This window comes from Hermetia illucens, chromosome 2, assembly GCF_905115235.1.
Source record: "Hermetia illucens chromosome 2, iHerIll2.2.curated.20191125, whole genome shotgun sequence".
NCBI lineage: Eukaryota > Metazoa > Arthropoda > Insecta > Diptera > Stratiomyidae > Hermetia > Hermetia illucens.
The window spans coordinates 61,301,657-61,310,411 of NC_051850.1; positions in this window are offsets into that span (position 1 = coordinate 61,301,657).

The following is an 8,755-nucleotide window of genomic DNA, read 5'->3' on the forward strand; positions in this document are numbered from 1 at the left end:
ATAGGAAGCAATATTACTTGAATTAGGAGTGTGGAAATAAACGAAATGGAAACGTGAATAATTTATTCACGCTGTCTCAATATATTTTTCTTAAAATTATTTTTATGTTACAATTGACCTATATTTCGATTGACCGTTATTAGTTAGTTATTAATTCCACACTATATTGGTACTTGAATTACATTTTATTGCATTATGAGGTGACTGTGTGAATTTCTTGATCTATGCTATTGGCTTTCAGTTGAGTCATTAAGAATTTATTGCATACATTTTTTAAAGGTTTTTTGTAAAATGTTCACGCATACAGTGAGTAACATCCTCGAATTTCAGGGGAAGTCGCCATAGATGCAAGAGGGGGTGTAATTTTTTTTTCATCAAATATAGTCATGTGGGGTATAACATGAAAGGTTCGGTTGGCACTTTCCGAGGGCAGTCTAAGTTTCGACATTTGTTGGAAAGGTGGGGAGTGCGCGGGGTTTAAATTGATAATTTCTTTAACTGACCCATTCTTAGAAACTACTCAACCGAAAAATCTGGAAAAAAAATCAAGAGGCTGCCACTATATGGTGCCTGGGTTCCGAAATAACTTCCATACTGATATCTGTTCATATAAAGTTAATAATAGTATATTACTGTAATTTTTAGTAATTGGCTGCAAAACCCCTTAAGTTCATCCTAGCACCACGTGCAGTGATATAGGCTATCATATAGATCTGATTCTACCAATGTTCAAGCGATTTCACCGGATTTTCTCCAGCAGCCGCATCTTTGGAGCTAGCCCCATGAAACCCAGTCTGCCTGCGCATTTAACCTCTTCTGTCGTTACATCACATGCTATGCAAATGGCCTGTTTGGACATCACGAGATTCTTTTCCGCCTTTGCATCAGCATGTTACATACCAAATGGTATATTTGGCCTCGACATGACTTTCTTCCGTGTCAGCAGTTCGCAGTGCAACAGCAGGTGTCGATTTGTCGCCGACAACCAAATTTACAATAATAAACAAGTGTTATTGTGTTGTGTACAAGAACACTTTCAAAGCAATGTGTAAACACGGAAGGGTCAAACATAGGTGATTTTAAGAATAACGTTACTTTTACTTTTGAGTTGTGAACAAGCCTCTGAACAGAGCTAAAGGGTTCTATCCGAGAACACTTTACGCGCGGGAATTACTTTAAAATCGCTTTTAATTAATTAATTATTAATTAAGTAAAAATTATTAATAAGAGTGAAATAGAATATTGTGATTAGAAAATAAAGGTATGTTGAAGTGGAGTCGCGAGTGTTCTCATTTACTTAAGCCATACAAATCAAGTAAGTATTCTTTCTAACCCCTTTAGTGTTTTCTGTTTCAGTGGTGTTTGATAACCCCATCGTTCCGAAGTTAGGTTTCGGCAACCCGGAACGAGAGCAACCACGGTCCTCTAGTAAAACATCCAGGAGCTAGTGTGCGAGCTTGGCCAACGCCGAGCAGGGTAGTTCACTGGAAGAGGCCGTTTAGGAGAATGCTGAAATAGCTGGTCCGTCGAGCCGGATGACGATCCAAAGTAAGTTTTTAAATAAAAATTACTATTATAAAAATAATTTCTCTTGTGAAAAAATATATATAAAGTGCGGGAAATTATAGTGATTGTGTTTCGTTTACACAACATAAAACACTACTTGAACGTCAACGTTGGTGTGCATTGTTTTTTGTGTTGTTGATCCGTGGGCGCGTTCAAACCCAAGGCAAAGTTCCTTATAGCGTTGCGCCTCCCACGTTTCTCTAACGACATTCTATCATCGTTGGTGTGAATTTTTGTGGTGTTGTTGATCCGTGGGCGCGTTCAAACCCAAGGCAAAGTCCTTATAGTGTTGCGCCTCCCACGTTTCTCGAACGACACTCTATCATCGTTAGTGTGAATTTTTGTGGTGTTGTTGATCCGTGGGCGCGTTCAAACCCAAGGCAAAGTCCTTTTAGTGTTGCGCCTCCCACGTTTCTCTAACGACACTCTATCATCGTTGGTGTGAATTTTTGTGGTGTTGTTGATCCGTGGGCGCGTTCAAACCCAAGGCAAAGTCCTTATAGTGTTGCGCCTCCCACGTTTCTCTAACGACACTCTAACAACGTTGGTGTGATTTTTTGTGGTGTTGTTGATCCGTGGGCGCGTTCAAACCCAAGGCAAAGTCCTTATAGTGTTGCGCCTCCCACGTTTCTCTAACGACACTCTATCATCGTTGGTGTGAATTTTTTGTGGTGTTGTTGATCCGTGGGCGCGTTCAAACCCAAGGCAAAGTCCTTCTAGTGTTGCGCCTCCCACGTTTCTCTAACGACACTCTAACATCGTTAGTGTGAACTTTTGTGGTGTTGTTGATTTGTGGGCGCGTTCAACCCAAGGCAAAGTCCTTATAGTGTTGCGCCTCCCACGTTTCTCGAACGACACTCTATCATCGTTAGTGTGAATTTTTGTGGTGTTGTTGATCCGTGGGCGCGTTCAAACCCAAGGCAAAGTCCTTATAGTGTTGCGCCTCTCACGTTTCTCTAACGACACTCTATCAACGTTGGTGTGATTTTTTTGTAGTGTTGTTGATCCGTGGGCGCGTTCAAACCCAAGGCAAAGTCCTTATAGTGTTGCGCCTCCCACGTTTCTCTAACGACACTCTAACATCGTTGGTGTGAATTTTTGTGGTGTTGTTGATCCGTGGGCGCGTTCAAACCCAAGGCAAAGTCCTTATAGTGTTGCGCCTCCCACGTTTCTCTAACGACACTCTAACAACGCTGGTGTGATTCTTTGTGGTGTTGTTGATTCGTGGGCGCGTTCAACCCAAGGCAAAGTCCTTATAGTGTTGCGCCTCCCACGTTTCTCTAACGACACTCTATCAACGTTGGTGTGATTTTTTGTGGTGTTGTTGATCCGTGGGCGCGTTCAAACCCAAGGCAAAGTCCTTTTAGTGTTGCGCCTCCCACGTTTCTCTAACGACACTCTAACATCGTTGGTGTGAATTTTTGTGGTGTTGTTGATCCGTGGGCGCGTTCAAACCCAAGGCAAAGTCCTTATAGTGTTGCGCTTCCCACGTTTCTCTAACGACACTCTATCATCGTTGGTGTGAATTTTTGTGGTGTTGTTGATCCGTGGGCGCGTTCAAACCCAAGGCAAAGTCCTTATAGTGTTGCGCCTCCCACGTTTCTCTAACGACACTCTATCATCGTTGGTGTGAATTTTTTGTGGTGTTGTTGATCCGTGGGCGCGTTCAAACCCAAGGCAAAGTCCTTATAGTGTTGCGCCTCCCACGTTTCTCTAACGACACTCTATCATCGTTGGTGTGAATTTTTTGTGGTGTTGTTGATCCGTGGGCGCGTTCAAACCCAAGGCAAAGTCCTTATAGTGTTGCGCCTCCCACGTTTCTCGAACGACACTCTATCATCGTTAGTGTGAATTTTTGTGGTGTTGTTGATCCGTGGGCGCGTTCAAACCCAAGGCAAAGTCCTTATAGTGTTGCGCCTCCCACGTTTCTCTAACGACACTCTATCATCGTTGGTGTGAATTTTTGTGGTGTTGTTGATCCGTGGGCGCGTTCAAACCCAAGGCAAAGTCCTTCTAGTGTTGCGCCTCCCACGTTTCTCAAACGACACTCTAACATCGTTGGTGTGTATTTTTATTATTGTTGTTGTTACGTGGGCGCGTTCAGACCAAAGGAAAGATCCTTATAGTGTTGCGCCTCCCACGTATTTTGTGTGTCGTTCATATACACTGTCCGTACCAAACGGAAATATTTAATTCAATTAAGTGACAACCAGTTGAAATAGAACCAAAAATGGAGATCCAGGAGATCATTGAAGCTCAGCAAAAGCGGGTTTTGAAAGTTGAAGAGGTTCGCGAGACGCTATGCAAACTGCGGCAGGAAAAGCGAACTAAGGAACGCTTTGAAACCGCGTGGAGTGAGGTCCGGCAGATCTATTTAGAGTTCATTGCAGAACATAAACGGCTTCTATTATTGAATCCCTCGGCAGATTTAATATATTTTCGAGAGAATAAGCTGGGACTCATGCAATCAGTTTATTTGAAAACAAAGGAGTTCGTTGAGAGAGTTCATCCCTCTCTTATCCCTGAGGAGAGACAAACAGAGGTCGACCCGTTAACTTTGGGACCAGTTAGGGAGCAAGTCCCTAAACTCCCGCCAGTGACTCAAAATTATGTAGATCCCGGTGAAGGAAGTTCGAGTAGGGGGGCCGTCCCAAGACAAGTTGAAACAGGGTTATTAGAACGAGACTTGGGCATAGACGTCAACGACAGACTCCAAGGTGAAGCGACAGCTAGGGATCTGCCCAGGAGTTCAAGCAGATGTGAAGTTGCATTTGGAGGGGCATGGGGGGCCTGTGATAAGGATAGACAAAATTATCCAACGTGGAGAGACGAACCGCGTACATCTAATCTTGGGCCCTTCCCCACCCATCTACGACCGGACTATTTATTAGATCCTAGTCAGCCCCGCCCAGAATATTTGCGGACTCCTGGACCAAACCGCTCAGAATTCTTCTTGGATCCCAGCCAGACCCGGCCAAACCATTTTGGTCCTTCGAGCCATTTTTCCCCTTGGAACTCAGGATATCGTTTTAGACCCGCCCCACCCATCCCAGATATTCCAATATTCAGTGGGGACATCAGTCAATACGAACCATTCAAAAGCCTCTTTAACTCTGTATACGATGGTTCTGAAATCGGTTTTGCGGAGCGCTTAATGATGCTTCAGAGCAAGTTAAGAGGCGATGCAAAACGTGTAATCGACCATTTAGGGATATACGGAGAGAATTACCAACAAGCATGGGTTCTTCTTGACCGAAGGTACAGTAATCGACGGGCCTTAATAGAAAAGGAAATTCAGGCGTTAGTTGACTTACCTCAGATAAACCAAAGGGAGGCTAGAACGCTGGGAAGAGCATTGGATACCATGCGTTCCGCAGTTCAGAACCTACGGAAAGCAGGATTCAATGCAGATGAAGGTATTCCATTCATTCCGTTCGTCCTGACGAGGAAAATGGATATGACAACTCGGAGGGAGTTCGACTTAACGTTACGAGATCCAAAAATGCCCGTTACGATAAACGACATCGACCAATTTCTAGAAAATAGATATGTGGTCATGTCCCCCGGTTGGGATGGTCTAAGTGGGATATCCAAGGCGGAGGATCTTGGGAATAAGAGAAAAACCCAGAAGGAGATAGCCTTGGTCTCCAAGTCGGATGGTGAAAAGAGAAACTGGATTAAATGCTTCTTATGTATGGGGAAGCACTTCACAGCCCAGTGTCCTCAATTCATTGAAAGTACCGACAAGGAGAAACTGCTCCGCCGTTATCATGTTTGCATTTACTGTCTCTCCCACAAATATATCAGGGGGGAAGCGTGCAATAAACGCAAGAATCTCCAATGCGAAATATGCAAAGGGCAACATCTTACTGCCATGCATCCGTGCAAAGGGGATAACCCGTCTTCTGCTGTTCATCATGCCAAAAATTCGACAGCATTGTCATGGTCCGGAACCGTTCTTCCAACAGCTGTCGTTAAGCTAGAGGCAAGAGAAGGACATGCCATTCCAGTTCGGTGTTTGATCGATCAAGGCAGTCAGAGCAGCTATATAACCGAAGATCTAGTACAGAAACTTCGGTTAAAAAAGAAAAAGACCAACATCGAAATTTCAGGGGTAGGTGGTGTGTCAGCAGGGAAAGTGTCAGCGGTTGTGTGTCTCACCCTTAAATTGGACGATGGTTCCGAGGTCAGCACTAAAGCGTTAGTAGTCAGACGGGTAACTAAAGGTTCCCTTCCACAGGTACCGCCGCAAGTAAAGGCATTGTTTCAAGGGAAGAAGTTGGCGGATCCCGTAACGGAACATGCATCTCACGTTCCAGTTTTATTAGGGTCTAGTATCCTTCCACAACTTTTCGTGAATGGAGTAGAAACCGTAGATAGTTTCCTGCTCCAGAACACGAAATTGGGATGGATTGTGTCTGGTCCGGCGGAATCCTCGGTATCGAAGTTCACCTCAACACATGTCACAATCAAGGAATGGGAACAGGACTTAAGGGCTTTTTGGGATATGCCCCTAAGTAGAGATGAATCTAGTTGCATAGATGACGAAATTTGTGAGGACCTATTCGTAAAGGGTCATTACCGAGAGAACGATGGCCGATACGTGGTACCGACCCCGTGGCGACAAGATAATATTAAACTAGGAAACTCGTACCACAAGGCTGTGCAGCACTATCTCGGTCAGGAGAAAAGGTGGTTGAAAAACAAAGACCACAAGCTCAAATCGGATGAGTTTATGGAAGAATATCTCAATTTGGACCACATGGCTGAAGTTCCAAAGGATCATCAATCTGACACTAGCGGCGAAGTATATTATATCCCGTATTTAAGCGTGGTTCGCCAAGAGGCCACGTCGACGAAATTGCGGAATGTCTTCAATGCTTCCAGTCCGACATCAAATGGTGTGAGCCTTAACGAGATGATCCATCCCGGTCCAAAGTTGCAAAACCATATTTTCGACATTGTCACTAGAATACGCAGGTTTGCGTATGTATACTCTAGTGACATTACTAAGATGTATCGGCAGATACTTTTAAGACCGGAGGATCAGATCAAGCTTAGGATTCTCTGGCGGGCAAAGCCTGAAGAACCGATAAGAGAGTTTTACTTGAAAACGGTGACCTACGGGTTAGACTGTGCACCTTGGCAAGCAATTCGAACACTCCACCAGGTGGCAGACGACAATGCTCCTGATGAGGAGATCAACTGGATCATCAAGAACGCGTTCTATATGGATGATCTGTTATACGGGGCGTCCAGTATAAAAGAAGCTCAAGACGTCATCCGAAAAATCACAGAAACTCTAGGGAAAGGCAAACTTCCGCTAACGAAGTGGGCGACGAATTGCCCAGAAGTTTTAAAATATATTGACGAAAGTCACCGAATTAGGTCATATGTTGAGGTTGACAAGGCAGATAATGATCTTAAGATCCTTGGCCTACACTATAGTCCTAGGGAAGACTGTTTCCTGTACAGTATCAAGCCAATTTTAAATGTTAGGTATACCAAACGAAGAGTGCTTAGTATAGCTGCTTCTATTTTCGATCCTATTGGTTGGCTGCTTCCAGTTGTAATGAAACTGAGAATAGAAATTCAACATCTATGGCAGGAAGGTTACGACTGGGATGACATTATTCAGGAACCGTTCCGAAAGCAACTTGAAAACGTGTTCTCGTCCTTAGAATACCTGAATGAAATTCGGGTTCCACGTTGGAGTGGGCACACCTCCAAGGATGAAAAGATGGAGCTAGTAGGCTTCAGCGATGCATCCGGTGATGGTTACGCCGCGGTCATCTATAGCCGACGCAAAATTGAGACGGGTTACCTCGTGCGGTTGATCGCAGCCCGAGGGCGTGTCACGCCTTTAAAGACACGATCGAGTATAAGCTCCAAAGCATGCACGATCCCTAAACTCGAGTTGGAAAGTGTAGTGCTATTAACGGAATTGTTCAACGACGTCCGTAAAAACCTAGGGACTAGCCCAGTAAAATTCACGGCGTATACCGATTCAGAGGTGGCTCTCTCCTGGATTCGGAGTCGGAAGGATATCGAAAACAAATTGGTTAAGCGACGAGTAGCCGCGATCCATAAGTATTTGTCACCCACAGATATCCACCACGTGAGGTCAAGTCATAACCCTGCAGATTGTGCATCTAGGGGCATGTGTCCCCGGAAATTTGTAGCTCACAAGTTGTGGTTCCATGGACCGCAATTCTTGCAAGGGGAACTCCCTCGCACGGAGGTCGTCGGTTCTGGTGCTGAAACAGTGACTCATCTAGCAGAAGTTGCTTCCGAGCCTACGCCTGATCCAGATTTCATTCAGCAATTCTCAAGTTTACCTCGAATGATAAACACAATCGCGAGATGCCGTCGATGGAGATCGGGAACTTCCGGTACGTTCTCAGCTCAGGAGTTGAAGCAAGCGGAGTGGGCAGTCGTCAGGTATCAACAAAAACTACTCTTCGGGAGGCAAATTTTCAGAATTCAGAAGGGATTGAATATCGAGAAAAACCATTGGCTGTCCACGCTAAACCCTTTTGTCGATCAGGTATCTGGGATTCTCCGAGTGGGAGGAAGATTAGAGCAGGCGCTCATCCCGTTTGAGCAGAAGCACCCTATAATTCTCGGGAAGTGTCACCTAGCTGACCTCATAATTCAGCATGTTCATAAGTTTCACCAACATTGTGGAACAGGACTCACAATGGCTATCATCCGAGAAAGATATTACATTCCAGCGTTGCAGCAGAGGGTGAAGAAGTGGATTAGGGGATGCGTTAGGTGCGTTCGAATGCGAGGAGCCACTATAATCCCGAAAATGTCAGACCTTCCTCCCGAGCGAATCAGGTCATCCGCTGTTTTTGAAAATGTGGGAACCGATCTGTGCGGACCATTTCAAATAAAAGCATCAAATTTACGGACCACAAAATCTATGAAGGTCTACATAGTGGTCTTCGTATGTATGTCTACTAAAGCGATACATTTAGAGCTCTGTACGGATCTTACCACAAATGCATTTTTGGCTGCGTTTCAAAGGTTCGTAAGCCGGCGAGGCCAGCCGAAAATGGTTCGCTCCGACAACGGCACAAACTTAGTAGGGGCTTCCAAAGTTCTCAGGGAAGCCTCGGGGAAAGATGACCAGTGAATGCGAGGAGAGGTTGGCTCAGCGTCAGATCGTATGGCATCATAACCC